This window comes from Polypterus senegalus, unplaced genomic scaffold, assembly GCF_016835505.1.
Source record: "Polypterus senegalus isolate Bchr_013 unplaced genomic scaffold, ASM1683550v1 scaffold_1284, whole genome shotgun sequence".
Classification (NCBI taxonomy): Eukaryota; Metazoa; Chordata; class Cladistia; order Polypteriformes; family Polypteridae; genus Polypterus; species Polypterus senegalus.
Window position 1 is genome coordinate 93,003 of NW_024380595.1, and position 20,613 is coordinate 113,615.

Genomic DNA, 20,613 nt, shown 5'->3' on the forward strand with positions numbered 1-20,613 from the left:
CCATATTACGCAAAGTGAAGTGACAATTCTTTTTGCGAAATTTAAAACTAAATTACGGAGTTATGAAGACACTGAAAAGATGCGCGCCACAACGTCCGATGACAACGTGATGAAAGCGCGAATACAACCAAGTGCGAAACCTGCTTCGGTGAGTACGAGTGACCGGGGAACCGAGAGTACGAATATAGTGTGTTTCAGATGTGGTCTAAAAGGACACAAGGCAAAAGCATGTCAACGCAAACAATGGTGCAGCTGGTGTAAAAACTCCACACACCGAGACGCAAACTGCAGACGGAAACATCGACGCGACAACGCGAGACAAGTTTCAGAGGAGATGAGCGGCAAGGAGTATGCATTCCGAATGAGCGACAGAAGCGCGGGGGTCCAACCAAGACACGACATGAATATGACTGGTATGATGGTCGACACCGGGGCAACCTCACATATCGTCACGGATATAACAAAGTTTAAGACGTTCGACGATAGTTTCCAAGCCGAGACGCACTGTGTAGAGCTGGCCGATGGCACGAGGTGCCATGGAGTCGCGGAGCGCAGAGGTGATGCAGAGATCTGTTTGATGGACAGCAGAGGACAGCGCCACGCCACGACGTTGAGACAGGCGTTGTACATCCCCTCCTACCCGCAGGATATCTTTTCTGTGAAAGCAGCTACTTCCAACGGAGCAACTATTATCTTTAAGCAAGGAAAAGACATCCTCCAACACAGAGACGGTACAAAATTCCACATTCATGAGCATAACAGACTATACTATTTACAAACAGTAAATGATAATTGTGATGATCAATGTAAGAGCTGTCATGACATGCAGACATGGCATGATATTTTGGGGCATTGTAATTATGATGACATTCAGAAATTACAGGGAGTTGTTAATGGTATGACAATCAAAGGTAAACCAGACAAATCAGTACTGCACTGTGAGGTGTGTATCCAGGGAAAATTTGTCCAGACACATAACAGAGAGCCAGATGTAGGAGCCAAAACAGCTCTTGAGTTGGTGCACACCGATCTTGCTGGACCAATAGACCCAGAGTCTAGAGATGGGTACAGATTTGCATTGTCGTTCACTGACGATTTTTCCAGTACGATTTTTATGTACTTTTTAAGAAATAAGAGTGACACAACATCTGCAACAGAAAAATTTCTTGCTGATACTGCCCCATACGGGCACATTTAATGCCTTAGATCAGACAACGGCACAGAATTCACAGGGAAGAATTACCAGGCACTACTCAGCAAAAATAGGATTAGACATGAGACCTCAGCTCCATACTCGCCCCATCAGAGTGGTACTGCTGAGAGAAATTGGCAGACATTGTTTGACATGGCAAGGTGTATGCTGATAGAGAGTGAATTACCAAAAGATTTGTGGATATATGCAGTAGAGACGGCAGCTGTAATAAGAAAAAGATGTTTCAACAGGCGTACAGAACAAACACCTTACTCTATGCTTACAGGAAGGCGCCCTGACCTCTCTAGGATGCAAAAGTTTGGGTCAGTGTGTTATGCCTATAAACAGGTCAAGAGAAAGCTTGATTCAAAATGTGAGAAGGGAATCTTTGTTGGGTACGACAAAAATAGTCCGACTTACATGGTTTACTATCCTGAAAATGGGAAGGTGCAGAAGTACAGGTTAGTAAAATCCGTGACTAAGACTATTATAGAGCGGGAAACTCAGACTGACATTGATGATTTGGAAATGTCGAACAGAGTTAGCAAGACCAGGCTAAAACACTGGTGTGAGTTCTGGGCACGTCCATGATCAGGTTCCAGAAGAGAGTGATGACCAAGTTCTGTCTAACATTGATTTCTGCTACAGAGTGATGTGTAATGTACCCCTCTCATTCAGGGAAGCTGTTCATTCACCAAACTCAAAGGAGTGGTGTAATGCAATGCATGAAAAAATGCAATCCCTGAAAGATAATGACGCATTTACCCTAACCAGCTTACCTGAGGGTAAGAAAGCAGTGGGGGGTAGATGGGTGTATACAGTTAAGAAAGACGTCGATGGGTCTGACAAATTCAAAGCACGATTTGTGGCCAAGGGATATAGTCAAAAAATGGGAATTGACTACGAGGAGACGTTCTCTCCTACTGTCAATATAACCAGCATCAGAGTGCTAATGTAGAAAGCAGTACAGGAAAACCTAATCTTACATCAGATGGATGTAAAAACTGCTTATTTACATGCACCAATAGATTGTGAGATCTACATTGAACAGCCAGAGGGTTATGAGGTCAAATGTGGCACAAATAAGAAACTGGTGTATACATTGAAAAAGTCATTGTATGGACTAAAGCAATCGGGCAGAAACTGGAACAAAATGTTGCATGAGTGTCTGACTGATAACGGGTTTGTGCAGAACCCGGCTGATCATTGTGTTTATACAAAGGAAACAGGAATTGAGAAAGTGATCATGATTGTGTGGATGGATGACTTGATTATTGCTGCCAGTGATGAAAACGCACTGAATGTGGTAAAGGAAATGCTCACTGAAAAATTTTAAATGAAAGACATGGGTAAGCTGAAACATTTTGTTTGTATTGATTTTGAGCAAGACAATGGATGTGTGAAAATGTCACAAAAGAGGTATGTGGAAACAATCTTGGAGTTACACTGGTGATGCATGCAGGTTGTCAGGAAATACAGAGAGGCTGTAGGCAGCCTTATCTACCTCACTACATGTACAAGACCTGATCTCAGTTTTATTGTTAGTAAACTGTCTCAGTACTTTACTAAGCCAACAGAGGAACAGTGGTGTACAGTTAAACATGGACTGAGATATTTAAAAGGCACATCTGAGAAAGAACTGTGTTACAGGAGATGTGACGATGATAAACTGAGACTATATGCAAACAGTGATGCGGACTGGGCGGCTGATGTAGTCGACAGGTGCAATACTACTGGTTTTTGCGTGAGTCCTAATGAGAATGGTCCTTTGATTTCGTGGAGAACCAAAAAGCAACCAACTGTTGCACTGTCTACTTGTGAGGCAGAATATATGGCTTTACCTGCAACCACACAGGAATACCTGTACCTAATGCAGCTATTAGAAGGCATTGATGAGCACCAGAATGAACCACCTATAATATATGAGGACAACCAGGGTGCGATTGCACTGACAGAGAATCCTGTGAGCAGACAGAGATGAAAACATGTGGACATAAAATATCATTTTGTTAGGTCTTCATTGAATGATGAAAAAATATGTTTGGTCTATTGCCCAACAGAACAAATGGTGGCAGATGTAATGACAAAGCCTGCAACAACATTTAAGTTGATTAAATTTGCCTCATTTATGTTTGGAGATTAAAGGTACACAGAAGATTGTACTTGATGTGAACAGAAGTTAATTTTTATTTTTGATGATGGTAGCGATATGAGAGCAAGTGGGGGTGTTGACATGAATGTAAATATGCTCTCATTTGTAGACTTTGTATAAATATATGTAAATGACTTTTTTTGCTGGTGACCAAAGGGTGGCAGTCTTGAGCTAAGATTGTTAATAATTATTATTTTTTTTTTCTTTGTATTGCCTGAGACTGAACGCTTTCCGTGTGTTTCATTCCTCCAGAATTATATATATATTCGGTCTAGTATTATTACTTTACACGCCAGAACTGCTGTGGCATTAGTTTCTGCTAACAACGCGTCATCAGCTTTTACATGACCATTTACCATTTACATGATTCCATTTGATTTGGACACAAGAAAAGTGAGACGAAGATCAGAGAATCTGCGCAGACCCCCACGAGTTCATGTCGTTGTGCTCACCGCCACCTCCTGCTGTGCAGGTCTGACAGTCTGACAGCTGAGCAATGAAGCGCCTACTTGTGGCGGAGCTCCTCGTGGCCAGTCGACCTGCTGAACCTGACACCCCTCGAGCGGCTCACTTGTGTTCTCCTCGCCTGCGTTTACATGGCGGTGGTGCGCTTCTGCCATCTCGTGGCCAGGCCTAGTACTGAAATAGTATTTATATTAACGGGGAAAAGTAGGAAAAGCCGCCTGTCATCTCAAGTAGTCTGAGATCATGAGTGTCTTTCATAAAATAAGTAAAAAAACACTCTGCATATCCTGCCTTGCTCTATGTGTTGGCTGGGATTGGCTCCAGCAGACCCCCGTGACCCTGTGTTTGGATATAGCGGGTTGGAGAATAACTGACTGACTGAGGACGCTACATACAATAAGGATTGAGGGGTAAACATGTAAACAGGCAAAGCAGCAACAGAACAATAAATAAGTATGAGACTAAAGCAATAATGACGGCAAGTGTTTTGAGTTTTAATATACCTTTTATTAAACAATCAACAATCAATACAAAATACACAAAGCAACAAACCATCAAAAAAAGAACATCCTATGTAACCTTTGAATGAGTTTTTTGCTGCAGTTTCATAATAATTAATTCACAAAACAAAAACACACTCCTCATTAACAATTTTACAAATTATCATTAATTGCACACCACTTTTCAACAAATGTTTGCAAATTGTGGGTCATCCTATAAAACTTGAAATCTAATAAAATTCTTATTTTTAATTGTGCCTTAAAAACCCCACCAAGTCAGACTCCCTGTCACTCTTCATTTTTTTCCTTCCTGGTGATATAAATGGCAGGCTTATCCTGACCCAATAAATAATTTGCTAATCTGCTAACATTCATTTTGCTCTCATATTATCAAAACCATATATAAAAACCGGATTGGTAAAATAAACACTAAAAACACGGCCAAGTACAGCAAAATCTTCAGTGTTGTTTAGTGTTGTTATTTCAGAGTTCATTTTAACAAGTGTTGATTCTGGTGTTGATTTGAGAATATCAGCACTCGGAGTGTTACACAGTGTTTGTACTCAGTGTTATTTAGGGGAGCAGGAATACATTAGACCACCAAAGAGGGGATTTGAGTTCCGGCAGAGCAGCAGCACTTCTTTAATTGTGGCCATTACTGAAAAATGATTGATTGTCAATCGTTAAATTGTTATAATAACAAGCATATTGCAATTTTATGCATACATATATATATATATAATTTTCATATATATGGCTGATCTATTCTTTTCTCTCAGGGATGAATATTTCTCTAAGAAACTCAGTTTTCTAAAAGCACACAAAGCACTGATTCTGACCTAAATTAACACAAGACGTCTGTGGCTGTATGCAGTGTGCTGTCACCGCGTGTTAGTTCTCTCCAACTGTGGCGACTAACATCTATTTTCTGAAAGGCACATAAACAATGGTGTCACACATAGATCAACATAAAACATCTGTTGCTTGTTTGCTTCCCCGGGTCCTCCCTGTGTGGAGAGCGCTTTGAGTAGTGAGAAAGGCGCTATATAAATGTAAAAGAATTAATTAAAAGAATGAAGTCACCGTGAGACGCAATCTGGATTGTACTGAGCCCCTCGTGTGCCTCATGTGCACAAAAGTCGAAATCGGCCCTAAAACGCCCCTTCCTCTCCATCTTCCACTTAACGCCTTAACTCTTCTCCGTTCAGGTAAAGTGAAGTTACATTTTCGTCCGTATTGTATTTATGTATCTTTCTGTGTACGATTGTCTGCATTTTCATTGTTCTAGTATACGATTTTATGCATCAAGTGCGGTTATAAAGGTTTAAATAAGCAGTCATGGGGTTCGGGAGCGGATGAATCCATTTTACATGATTTGATATGCTGGGGAAAATAGATTCAGTTTTTAAACAAATCGGTTTCTGAACAGCCTTTAGGTATGAATTTATAATCGACATCCGAGGTTCCACTGTATTTCCTTATTTATTTCTTCTTGAATTAAACTAATTATGTACCCATTTACTTATTTCAATGCCGACAAGATACTGAAACACACCTTGAAATTTAATTATTCATAGATTTATTTATCTGCCTATTTATTTAATTTTTACTATAATATGCCTCCATATTAGATATATTTCTGTTCTTAAATAAATATTGTATGTAGCGACACCACAGCTGAACTCTGTAATGGCAGTTTCAGTTGCTTTAGCCAATATATTAAGCTGTTGTCCCGAGATTGTTAACCAACTGCTCTCTCAAAGCTGACACTGAAGTTCTTTCATGAGGTCTCGTCGTGCTGGTGAAGGTGAATTACCGTCAGGTGAAGAAATACATCAAAGTGCAAGATGGGTTCACATTTGAGGAGTTTCTAAACGAAGGTAAATTTGAATTTAATTATGTCTGTTTTAGCTGATTTGAAAAGTTATTTTATTGACATTTATAATCAAATTTATCTTGTTTTAGTAAAACGTTTGGGCTTACAGTAAAGGATGCACTTCAAGTCTTTGATGAGACAAATACTAACGTGGAGGAAGATATTTTTCCAGAGTTGGTTCAGAGCAACCCACAGATATGCTTCACAATAAAATGTCCTCCACAAGGGTGTTTTGCTGAGCTGGATGTTTCTGGTGGTGTGTAATTTCTTTATGAAATGCTCAAATTTCATTTATAAAATACTTGAAAATTAATCAATATTGATCTCCCCTTTTAAAAAACAGAATTTTCACGCCCAGCTACCTCAACACCAAGTACACGCACCGCTAGACTTTCAAACTCCAGTGATGTCGAAGGGTGGAGAGAACCCAACTGAACTCGTCTGCAAGCTCAAACTCTAATAATGGTAGAGAAATCACAGGCCGAAAAGGCCAAACAGGTCAATGTGGATTTTTCTGCCTTCATGGGTAACTTCTGTGTGTGATGTCATCATACCATTCCTTCATATTATTTTATCTTTAATAACTAGATTGTTCAAAATGCCCTGAAAGAGAAACCTGGTGGTTTGGATGTTCTCGAAGAATATGAGTTGACTAAAACACTGAAGCACAGCACGCGACAGCTTGTTAATGTTCTTGTTAGCCATATGCCAGAGGTTCATGGGTAAGCTATCGGAGAATTGATAAATCAACACAATATCAAGCTTGCTTTGCGTTGTCAACTATGGCAGGCCGTTCATCCTGGCCAATACCCCCGCCGCTAGATGGAGCCCTTCCAGCAGCATGGAGGTGTCCCGATTTCCAGCAGGGCATCATGGATATTGGAGTTTTCCTTCACAGCCCTGCTGGATATCATGGGGGCCACAAGGGGACGCTGCAGGGAGGCCCAAAAACTTATATTTGCCCTTTAACCCGGAAGTATGTCCTGGTCACATAGAAAGAGGAAATGACGTACTTCTGGGATGAAAAGAAGAGTTTTATCTGACCCAGACAAACGAGCTGAGCTGGGTGGAAGGGTGGCAACGCGTCTGGGAGTGGAGGATTGATTATTGATTAGTGTATTGTGTTATTTATATGAGTATTGTGGAGAGGAGTGTGCTTTGTGCACATTATTATTATAATAAATCAATTATTTGGACTTTTATCTGGTGTCTGATGTATTGTCTGAGGCTTCAAGGGAGCGATAGTGTCCTATCTGTCACTGCGTCCATTCATAAAGATATGGAGGTTTAAGTTTTCGATCAATGACTAAGTTCTACTTAATCTTATAAAATTTTCAGGAGGATTCCCACCCATAAACAGAGAGAGACATATGCCTAGCACTTATTTTTGTATTTATTAATTTATTTATTTTTACTTAGTCCTGTAAATTGAATAGTTTGCTGTGCTCAGTGTTACAGACCAGAGTTTACACCAAAGGGTTAATAGCTGCTGTAACCGACATGTACAGAAATGTCAGTTAACACTTGGATCTCCTGTGAATTGACACTGAGACCAGGCTTTTTATAGATTTAAATCATTTTGGATGGGAAACCTGCTTTTTTATTTTAGAGGTTTTGAAATATTGTGTAAACTATTTTGTGTAATAAAACAAGCATTTTGAAAAGTCTTGATTCCTGTGTTTTTTTTTTATCTGGTGTATAATGTGTGTACATTAAACTTTCCATTAATGAGACATTAGCTTCTAAATAAAATGAGGTGCACCAACTTAATATCCATCCATCTGTTATCCAACCCGCTACATCCTAACTACAGGGTCACGGGGGTCTGCTGGAGCCAATCCCAGTCAGCACAGGGTACAAGGCAGGAAACAAACCTGGGCAGGGCGCCAGCTCACCGCAGGGCACACACACACACTCACACACACACACCAAACACACACACACACACCAAGCACACACACACACACAGAGACACACACACACACACACACACACACACTCAGACACACACACAGACACACACACACACACACACACACACACACACACACACACACACACACACACACAATTTAGAATCACCAATGCTCCTCACCTGCACCTCTTTGGACTGTGGGAGGAAACTGAAGTTCCAGGAGGAAACCCACGCAGACACAACCAACTTCATATTGCATCTCAAATAATAGGATATCCTAACAGTCATTGAGTGTGAACATATTGCCACTCCACACTTGGCATGTGTTGAAATCAACACCTTAAGAGTTACTTTTTCACACCAGCAGAGTGTCTTGAGAATTTAGTTTACACCAAGTAGATGTTCACCACACTTCTGGTGTTATAAATGAACTCTTACAGAGTTGATTTCAATACCTGAAAGTGTCAAACAATATAACACGACACAAAGCGTACATTGAACTCGATTTGGTGTGGACCCAAATAAACTCTGAAGAAGTGTTACAATGAACTCTGTAGGTGTGAATTTAACACTTTGGATTTTGCTGTGTATAAAATTATTGAGGAACCCTGGTTTAATTATTAGTTCATTGTGTTGATAAGAATGATCTGATCCTTAAGATTTATAGGTGTTGAGATACTATGCATGCCATTTACAGAAACAAAATGTTAAGAGCTCTTGTTTGTCAAAGTCTCTTAATGTTTCAAAGTGGTTCATTGCTTTTTAGGAGGATTATTTCTGAAGTAGTTACATGAAGCAGAAAGTCATCTCTAAGAACGTTACTGTGAATGGTGGAGGTATTAAATACAATAGAAAGCAATGCTGACCTACAGAATCTTGGAGGTATTCATCTATTTAGCTGACACATAGGAGACAATACTCTTCATGTAACTGTAAAGATTTCTTGTGCTTTATGATAACGATAGAGAGGTATACAAGGTACAAGAGCATCCTCACCCTTAAACCACTCAGTGAAGGCACAGTTCCAAAAACAAGAAAAAAGATCTTTGGTTAATCCGCCCAAATCCTGCCCTTCTTCTCCAATAAAACACACCTGAAGCTTTTTGTTGAGGAGTTCTGTTGTTCCATAAATTCTGCTGCACGTCATTCAATATTGTTTCCCTGTTTATTTCAATAATGATTTCTTCCTCTATTAATCCTTCAAGCTCTGAAGAACCTCATAAAATACAACATATTTTTATAAAGAAAGTGAACAAAATGAACTGTGGAACATATAAAGTAGTATGAAATGTGAGGGGCTGATCAAAATGTGAGAGCGACAGACATTTCTGAGTCTATAGGAGGGACAGAAAAAGAGGACGTCTGGCTGGAAAATACAAACGTGACCCCTTGAATTGTCAATGGACTGATTCTTAAGAGAAAGTGTTGGAGCAAAAGTAAGGACCTTCAGACATCACAATTATGTGAAGGGTTGTTTTGACCAAATTTGAGGCTTAATTGACTGTTGGCTGTAATTTCTTGAAATCAAAGAGATGCATTTCCTTTTTTAAAAATGTAGTCCAATGTACAGAACTTAATTTGTAAATTATAATAGTTTGGCTAGATTTATGTATGAAGGTGACTGAATTACCTGAGTAAATCTTACTTCTGTCAAGATGGAGTCGTTTTTCATCCAATTGAGATACTTTAATCTGAACCTGACAAAAACAAAAATAAAAATAATAAAGATAAAATCTGTAAGGCTAACAAAATAAGTTCACAAGCACACACCTCGTTTTCCAGAGTCCTTCCTGTTTCTCTAGACATTCACACATATTTCTCCTCTCCTCCTATTAAATAATTTGCTCTTAATTCTGAATGTTTAAAACATTAAATATTTACCGTGGGAGTATCAGCGTTTATATCAGCAAAAGGAGATTCTGGAGGACTTGGGACATTTGACTCTTCATGCAGTCTGGATAATCTCTACTGCATAAGCAAGTGATTGGAAAATGATAATTTATTTAGGGATTAATTAACTTTAGTTTAAATTAAAAAATTGAAGATGAAATAATACATGCATCAGTTAGAGTCCATGAATATTATACTCTTAAAATATGTTTCAAATGATATTTACCTCTGATGTGCTATTTTCATGTTCTGCACTTCCTAGAAAGTTCTCAACATCACCAATCAAAATCTATAAAACGAACAGCAGAAGAGCATATGAAGAGCATAAAAACACGATTGACAAAGTTCAAGTGATGTACAGAACACATAAGTGACCAGATAAATCTGACCTGAGCACAACTGACAAAATATATTTATAGCAATGTGGTTAATTATATGTAAAATATCAAATAAAAACACTGACATAAACTAGTGTCCTATTCTGAGTTTTCTGTCTTGATCCGCTGCTCCTCAGACAGGCTCTATGGCTCCACCACTACAATATGAACTGAGCAGGTGTGTCTGCATTTCAACTTATTAAGTGTTAAGAAAAACTGGAAAAAACGTAGGTGGTGTTCTGAAACATCTGGCCAATAGTGTGTACATATATATATATATATATATAGTGTTGAGCTATGAACAGTAATACTGCATGTATAGAAACACTGTTACTGTATCTGATACTTCAGAACTAAGTTAAAGTATTATTTCTCATGTCACGTAGCCATTGTCTATCCCAGCAGTAATGAAAACAATGCAGAAAACAGACGTCGATGAGATGCCAGTCCATTACAGAAACATTTACTCAGCCATTCAAATACAAAACCAATTTGATTGATTGATTTAGCAGACTGTCTATAGACTGAGAGAGGACAACATGCATCCACACAGGGGACTAACAATGTCTGCAGGCAATGCAACTTGCCCTAACTAAATAATGTCAATGATTGTAACAGATCTCTTTACAGACTGAAGAGCAGTGTGGTGCGAGGAGGTTTGTGTGCTTCCTCAACACTGAGCTCCAAAGCCCATTACCGGACCTGCACATATTCTTTGTATTTCCATTTTGTCAATAAGCTCCTGTTTCCTTTGACATCTCAAGTGCCTCATTTTTAGTTTTATCAGAAACTCTAAACTGGTTTGGTATTGGTGACTGTGGGAGAGTCTGACTGGCATACTGATTAGGGTTTGCTCCCTCTTGTACCTCATGCTGCCATAAGCAGTTTCAATAAATGGACAGATTAATGTAGTAAAGAATTTTACAAAATTACATACCTGGCTCTCTACTTCTGGTTGAGGTTCTCTTGTGTTTTCCAGCCTATCTACATGTGGCTCCTGTGACAATGTGGCCTGCACTCCCTATTAAATAAATCAGGTAAAGTAATAGTCTATAAAACTGAATAAATAATTACAAAACAAATCATACTAATTTTTAACACTAAAATATCAATGTTATCTCTTTTCTAAAGGATTTCTCTTTCTACTGAATATAATCAATAGTGGTGTCCTTAATAAGTAATGAACCTCATTTACTAACATTTAACAGAATGTTTTAATATAACAAGCATCACAAACAATAAGAAATAAATACCTGATAACTTACTTCTGCATGCACTTGACTGTGAATTTCTGGTCTAAATTCTGACTCTTGTTGTGCCGTGTGTATCTGCTCCATCTTGAAAAGGAAATGTAGAAAGGATTGTGGTGTTTAAATATTCAGTCGTACATAAAAACAAATGTGTGGATTCAGTTGAGTGACAGTGTAATTAACATGCAATGAAGCACAACTGCACACTGTACTTTATAAATGCTCACTGAAGATTCAGCATAATGACAGGTTCTTCTTTCTTCACAGAGAGTATCATATTAATCAATGCACAATTTGACATATTAGAGAAATTAGTGAGACTTCTACCTGAATCGGTAGTGGTATGTCACGGTGAGGAATTATGAATATTCTGCCTTTCCCAATTTGTTCCTGTAATTGAGCAGCAGTTTCAGTTTGCGAGCTCTGCAAACGTCTCCCTTTCTCGGCTTTGGCAAAACTAAATCCTGTTAAGTGTAAAGGAACGTCTGGGTAGCTTTCAGTAATAAACTTCTCTAACTGAGGAATTGTCCAGTTCCTATTAATGGATGATTTGCTTCCATATCTGTCTTGAGTCCCAGGCTGCTCATGTTTTGGAGGACCTGAAATCAGAGAGATAATTATTGTACAAGTATGTAATGAAATTCAATAAGTGATCTGCATACTGGATGAATACATAATTAGTGCAATAATTTAAAACTGCTATGAAAACTGCATTGTGATGTCCTATTATGCACTGCTTACACAACAACTCATTTTACTTAACTGGAAGAATCTTAATCAAACTTTTATATCTCATCAGGAAGATGATGCTCTATATTGCCTGAAATTGGAAAATCTTAGTTTGTTAACAAGAACTTCCTTTCCTTTAAGTGTTTTTTCAGTGAGCCTCCATATTCAATTAACATCAGACATTTTCTGCAAGGCCAGATCTACACACACACATACATACATACATACACATACATACATACATACATACATACATACATACATACATACATACATTTATACTTGTCTATATAAGGTATATTTGCTCAACATTAGTTTTGCAGGGATATGCAAATATGTAAGAAGTTAAAAGTAAGAGTTTTTTGGAGGGCGTAGGAACAAATCCACATTTGAAAGCAAGTAGGTTGTCTGAAGAAATTCCTTACATGACGAGTACAAACCTAAGCCATTTCTGGTAAGACGTGAAAGTTCTGAGGGAGGTGAAACGTACTCTTCATTATGTTTCTGAAAAAGGAAAAAATAAGTTTCCATATGCATTTTGATCTTCCTTTTTTCTATTTGTAGTATCTGGGAAAACAAAAATTGAAATAAATGTAATCTGTGAAATATCTTTTTAGGAAAATAAATAATACTCTCGTACCTATCTGGAAATATATATTCTCTAACTGCAATTATTACTATTTAAATAGGACTGCCATCCACACATTGTATACATTGATTTATAGTTTAATTTAGAGTTTTTTGTGCATATGTATTCTAGATTATACTTCAATTCAAGTCCTGTAGCATTGCAATAACAATAATGATGTACAGTATATGATTTCTGAACAGCCTCTTGATAGTTGCAGAAGTGATATGTGAAAGAAATAAGAAGAAAGTCAGACATTACTTCAGTGATTATATTCTACAACAAGCATTATCTCAAGATATTACTGAATATACAGGAAATGTATTATTGCTTCTAATTTATGGTGAATGCATGTGTCATTAGAGAAAATATTTATTTTAAACTTTAAGAAAAAACATAACAATGAAAAAACAGAAGAAAAAAACATAAATATATGTTACTCCTGGTTTTACAGCCTTCATATAAGCGTTTCTTTAAATGTAAAATACCTGACTTTTATGTTGTTGACTACTTTCGTTATAAGTTATCATAGATTATAAATCAATAAAACAATCATCTTTTTTCAAGGAAAATAAGGGTGAACATTTTATGTATCATGGTTTTCCATTTAAGCAAGTAAAGATCTTTGCCAAAGGGGAACCTTTCTTTTCTCTCTAACAGTTGATGAATGTTGTTGGCAATAATCAAACCATTGAAAACATTTTTTCAAAGGAATAACCAGCTGTATCGTGGGGTAACCTGCATATTTTAAAAATACTAAAATATACAAACCCCTGATAAAGGTTGTCTCTTCTTCTAAATAAACCTCTAGTTTGTCTCCAAAAGAAGCTCAAAGTCATCTGCTTCTGCTACTTAATCTTACTTCGGAACACGACGGCGGGTTACAACACCTATCTGTTCTCTTTGCCTGGCATCTGGTTAAATCACTTCAATTTTTCTTTTGAAAGCAAAACATAAAACACTAATACATAATAACTGTTTTCACGTCATAACATAACAATTAAAGATTTAAAACAGTTAATATTTATCTTATCTGAGCATATCCTCATATGTCAAATAAACAATGGAAAAATCAGGCATTGTACGAGGTAAATTACAAAAACTATCACAAGAAGAATTTATGGTACTTTTTTTGCTATTCATTAATAGTGTAACCTTCAAAAGTATGTTTTACCGTTGATTTTTCGTCATGAAATAATTTTCAGGCTGCTTCATATGTACATTTATGTTTTGATTAAAATTAAATACAATCGTGCCACTTTATTTTAAGAAAACAGAGACAATTTGTGGTATTAGGCGTGCATCAAATCGTAAAAGCTCACCTTGTATTTTATGCGATCCTGTAATTGCAAACTTTGCGGTTTTGTACTATCAATAATATAAACGTGGGGTTTTCCCTTTTTTGAACAGAATGCAGTAATCACGATCAGCGACAATTTTTGTAAACTTTCTTTTATATATATATATACCCATGTGAAACACGTGACCATAAGGGGGCTGTTGAACAGCCATCTTTACTCTTGGCCATCTCATCCCATGGTGTTGCTTTGCTGTTTAAGCCGTGGCGATTCCACTTTAGTTCAATTTTATTAATTCATTTTTGTTTTGTCATTTAATTCACTGTATAGGTTTGTTGGGGTCTCAGACTTCTGGTCAAAATGTGAAAAACTGGTTCCTTCTCCCTTTTACTTGATGTTCAGAAGCAGGTTCCTCCATCTTAAAACCCCATCCCATTATCATTAGAAAGGCCTGACCTGTAACCTCCAGGCACAAAGGAAGCTACTAAATATAATTGTGATTGGAAATATTAGCACCTCTGCACAGATATTGGGTTAATTTTATTCATTAAACTGCAGTAGTAGTAGGGGGTTATACCGTGTTAGCCGTTATGGATACAAAAGAAGTCGACAAGTAACACCTTTCATTGGCTAACTACAAAGATTAAACTATGCAGGCTTTCAAAGACAACTCAGGCCTTCTTTAGACAAGATGAAATCGTTAGAACACATTATAAAATCAACAGCTGTGTAAGCCTGTTGTAAAAGCCGTGGGTCCAGAAACCATAGTTCTGGTACTTAAATCAATCATCGCATCGTTTGTGCATTAGCGGCTAAACGAGTTATCTTTCCTTGGCGGTTTGTTTGTGGTGCTCACCTCCATTGTCTATCAGCGTCTGGAGTTTCTTTCTCCTCTGATGTTTCATTTTGCCCCATGTCTCATCTCACTTGTGTCTTAAGCGACTAAGTGAGGTTCTCTTTTTTCTGAGTTTCACTTTGGTGACAGAGTCACTTTCTTTGAGCTTCATGCCTCGTACTTCTAGGCCAGACAGACTTCCACATGTAGCGTTTATAGATAAGATTATTTACAGATGCCTGAAGAAGGTCTGAGTTTCCTTTGGAAGCTTGCATATTGTTAATCTTTCTTTTAATCAATTAAAGGGGGCATTTTGCTTGACTTCTCTTTCCTCATAAAACCCCAGGTTTAACAATGTTCTGCTCTTCACAGATGTATTTCTTTCATTTGCAGTGGAACAATTAAAAAGTTGAAGATAAAATGACACAACCTCTTTGCTTCACCTAAAAATTGTAATTTGGGCTTTTCAAAATGATCAACACCTTTTTAGAAAACGTAAAAATATTTGGCTGTTAAGCAGGTGATTTGTCTTTTATAGTCCCCCCAGGTGACTGCCAGAGCTGAAATGGCTGACTCTGATAGTGGAACAAATGACTGCAATTCGACCCAAAGAGAAGTGTGAGGGATCGATTACAAATTCAAAAATAAGCGGGACAAAAAGGGAAAGGCCGAGTAAATCAAATCAAGTTGATTTGATAAATTTCAAGATAAGTATGATACTTCATACTCATAAAAAAAAACTTTCTGAGAAAATTTAAATTAAAGCCAGTTCATGAAAATTGAAAAAAAGTACTCTTCTCTGATTTTATCCCCAGAAATCCTAAACTGGACTGGACAAATTAAGGGCTTCTTTTAAAAGTTGTAATTAGCAGGTGATTTGTCTTTTATAGTCCCTCAGGGGACTGCTAGAGCTGAAAGGACTGATTCAAATGGAGGAACCAAGACCTGCAAAAGTAGAGCAATAAGAAGTGTGAGGATCAGCATGAATTTCAGCGCTCAGAAAGGCCCGTCTGTAAGCAGAACATCAGAAAAGCAGCCATCCGTTAGTCAAGGAACCCGGCTTGATGAAGTTACCACAAGCAAGGGATGTGCAACCAGACATTCAATTTGCTGGAAGACTATCTGCTCCTATACTTTTGCTCACCTAAAAAGGGGTCCGTTTAATTAACATGTCGAGATGTCATGCCAGCTGGACTCTTGTGTCATAGTCACACTTTGCCCTCAAACCCCAAATATTGTCGCATATGGCGAAATAGGTGATCTGCCCAGGTTCCCAAGCCCCCTTTGGGGAAAACCCTTTATAATCTTCTTGTCACCTCCTGCAACCCCCATGACAGTGGCGAGGGCAGACCATTGCCGGCAAAACCCTCAATTCAAGTTGTACTCACTAAAAAACAAAGCCCATCATCAAATTCATGAGTTAAGCATTAGCAGATGAAGGTGGCTCTTTCTCTTATCTCCCCTAGAAAGGGGAACCCAAAAAAAGCGGATGGGGTTCTGTGGTGAATCCTCGAGCTTGAGGTCCTCTTCCTTTAAAACGGTCTTCTCATCCCCTATAAATCCCAGGCCTCTGTTTATCGCCGTGTTTTGCTCCTGCAGGCACGACGACTGGCCACATTCTGGGTCCTCAGTGAGCTGTTGTGGTCACCTCCCCTCATACTCTTCTCTTCCATGTCCACATCAGGTTGTCCTCCTCTCCGACTACGGTGCCCAGTTGGAGCCGGAAGCTGTGGCTGCAATTCACTTCTGGTGATGATGTTGTTTGAAGATGTTGGTGTGTTGACCTGTAAGAAAGGACAGAAAACAAGAAAACTGTAAATTTTGGCTCCTCTGCTTGAGATTTGTTAGTACATCTAGCATGTGGCTTTCTGGCTAGCTTTCACTCAAACACATTGGTGACCAGCGTTTGAACTCAAGCACAAAGACTTCCGCATGCTAAGCACTTTTCAAAGTTAGGCAGGCAATTTAATTTCAATTGCTTCATACAAATGTGGAGACTCACAGACCCTGTGCTGCTTGACCACAGGACTATAAAACCAGCCGCCTATCAGCCTTGAAAAGTCTGCAATCAACTTACAGAAACTCGGAACAATTCAACCAGGGGTAGCTGGCATTGCTGGAAGTGGACAGGAGGTGTGAGTGTGTGGCATGTGCAGGCATGTTACCTGATGAGTTATTGGTCCAACCTGCCGTGCCAGATGCCATGGGTTGGGCTCAACACACAGCCCACTGCTGGATAGGTTTGTGAAGAGTTTAGATATCGTTATTGTTATTGTTGTACCTTTAGCAGAAAATATAAATAGATCAAGGATGGAAGATACAGGGACGGAACAGTTATTAATGTGTGTGTGTGTGTATTATTATTATTATAAATTTGGACAGCACAGTGGCTTTATTTTTGTATCTCAGTAAACACTCCATTTTGCTATAATGTCTGCTCTTGTCTCTTGATTGTGTACTATGTTCTTTTAATATTCTCAGGATCAGTACTTCTCACTAAGGTGGGCCTGGAAAATTAATGGGTGGAGGAGGAACTTCACTGGACTGTACACAAGGCAGTGTGTGATGGGCCTATAACAGATACATGCAAAGCACTATAGCTGGGAGATTTTCAGAGTAAGACTGACATTTAAAATGTAAGGTTAATAAGAGTCAGTAGCACAGGAAAAGTACCACTTAGGGGTGGCGTTGGCACATCTGCAAATAAAATACAAAGTTACACTGGAGTCTGTACAATGCCAACAGGAGGACTCCTACAAACATATATTAGATGGGCCAGATAGATAGATAGATAGATAGATGAATGAGCCAGGTAGATGGATAGTAGATGAATAGATAGATAGATGGTGATGGAATGGATAGATGGAGATGTGGCGAAGGCACTCTGTAATAGATAGTCATCACTTGCGATACGTTCAGGAGACACGCAGGGACTATAAACTATGGCGTAGAAAGCGCTTGCTTCAGAAGGAGATAAGCGGTACCTAACCTCTCTCTCTTTATTTCTGCAGAAAAGAAAGATGCACCACACATCATGGATCTGCCCGCGTCCTGCCTGATCATCACCACTTCAGCCTTCAGTCCGCCGTCCTCTGATGACATCATCAATCTCAGCCTCCATCTGCAGTTTCCTTCACCCAACGGTTCCTCTCTATTTTCGGTCCTCTGTAAATACCCCCACTCCACCATTTTGGCAGTCTCTGTTAGATAGGCTTGATTGTGCTTTAAAGTCTACTTGGACTCTCTTTCTGATATCTGATTCTTTGAAAACCCAAAACCTTACTGAGTTGTCTGTTTTTCTACAATGGATACATAGATATTCATTTTATTATAGTAGTGGGATCACAAAAGTACTTACATGCACAGATAAATACATTATAGATGGAGTTTAAATACTCTACCTAATGGAATGGAAGTAGAAGGTGCTATACAGATAGATATTTTAGTACTGGTCCAAGATCCACAAAATTCATACATACTGAGATAGATAGATATAAAGCACCATATACAGTGATCCGCGCACCCATATAGCATTTCAACTTCATGGCTTCACCCTATACGTTTAAGTATAAGCATATCTAAATATATCACGGATTTTTTGCTGGTTCTGTGGACAATGGGTCTTTTATTTATAGTACTTTCTCAGTTACTTTGCCCAGTTGATTTCTATACAGGGCTATTGCAAGATGCTTTGAAGCTACCCAGTCTAGGCATGTATTACATACTAAATAAAACTCCCTCCGTGGTATCACGATATGGCCCCGGCGTGGTGCCGTATACTTGGCCAAACTTAGCACGTAGTGATTTTGATTGTTGCCATCTCTCTCTCCCAGCATTCTCTATCCCATGAAGTGAGCAGAGGGCTGTTCATAGAGCTAGCTAAGGGGATATGGGTCTCCTTAAAATGCTGAAAGACTACCTACATTGCCTTCCTTGTAATACTTTGTCATGATTCATCAACATCTTAAAAGCCGACAACCCTATTGATTTTTGATTGACACTTTACCATCTCCCTCTCTCTCTCTCTCTCTCTCTCTATATCTCTCTCTCTCTCTCTCTCCTTCTACTCCCTCTCTCTCTCTCTCTCTCTCCCTTCTCTCGCGTGCGTCTCTCTCTCTCGGACATTTCCTCGCCTGGCGCTCCTCCCTTTTAGAAGGGCGATATGTTGGATTCTTTTAATTGTGAGATGGAACTATTATCTCTGTCTTGTCATGGGCACAGTGTAAACATTTGACTAAAGGAGTGTTATTCCAACTCTCGAGGCTCTAATAGTAATGAAAAGTATTTGAGAAAGGTCATGCGACGGGTTTTCTGTGCTCTAACTCAGAGATATTGGGTTCCCATAGGTAAAGTCCTACTTCCACGGAATTCATTTACTCGCGAAACCCTAGATGATTCCGCCACAATAAAGTTGGCTATGGCAGTATATATATTAGCACTTTAGTATAGTCAGCGAATCACAAAATTACTTGCGCCCATACAGATGAATTATAGAATAGATATAAAAAGGCTCTTGCAGCATGGCGTTGAACTATCATGTGTACACACCCCAGGCGCGGATGAATCTCCTTGCAGCATGGGTGCCGAGACCAACAATAATCTAGGAAAATCGATTTTATCCATCCTAGATGGGGGTGCACTAGAGACGCTTGGAGAGAGGAACGAGGATATTTTTCTCTTACACCCTGGAGTAAATCCCAAGTCACGTGGACACCCAGGGGCCAGCCCGTGCTTCCTGGGATGAGAAAAAAGGACTTTTATCTGGCCGATGATAAAGATCATGGACTGGAAGGATGCGAAACACACAGGTCAGAGACAAAAGACACTAGGAACTCCCAGGACGGGGCTGAGCTACTGGGTGGAAGGGTGGCATCTAGGGTGGAGTGGAAGTTGTGTGATTGGCCAGGGAGTATTGAATGAGTATTGTGGAGAGGAGGGTGCTTTGGCCTTGCACTGTTGTTTTATAGATGAAGTCAACTTTGGACTTTTATCTGGGGTGTCTATTGTCAAGTGTTATTCAAAGGGAGGCGATCGCGCCCCCCTATCTATCACACTCTATAGCTAGATAATTAATTTTAGCATAGTCGGTGAGATCACAAAATTACTTGCCATGCAAATGGAGAGTAGATAGATAGATAGATGGATAGATATAGATGAATGGATAGATAGATAGATGAATAGATAGATAGATAGATAGATGGTGTAATTTAAGTATAGTCGCTTGGGATCACAAAGTACACATGCATACTGCGGGCCTCAGTTTATAGATAGACATAGAAAGGCACTATAATGAATCAATATATGAAGGCTTTGAGTCTCAATGACATTTAAAAACTACATGTTTGTGATAACCTTTCGGATGTGTGTGGAGTGCAAAATATTGTTGTAGATGATACAACATCCTCTATTCACTCCCTTTTTCTGACAGTATTGCAATTGTGCTGCTTGATGTATGATGCTATCGAGAAGGAGTTTAACAGCTGCAGGTGGTTCAACGTGTCTGTAT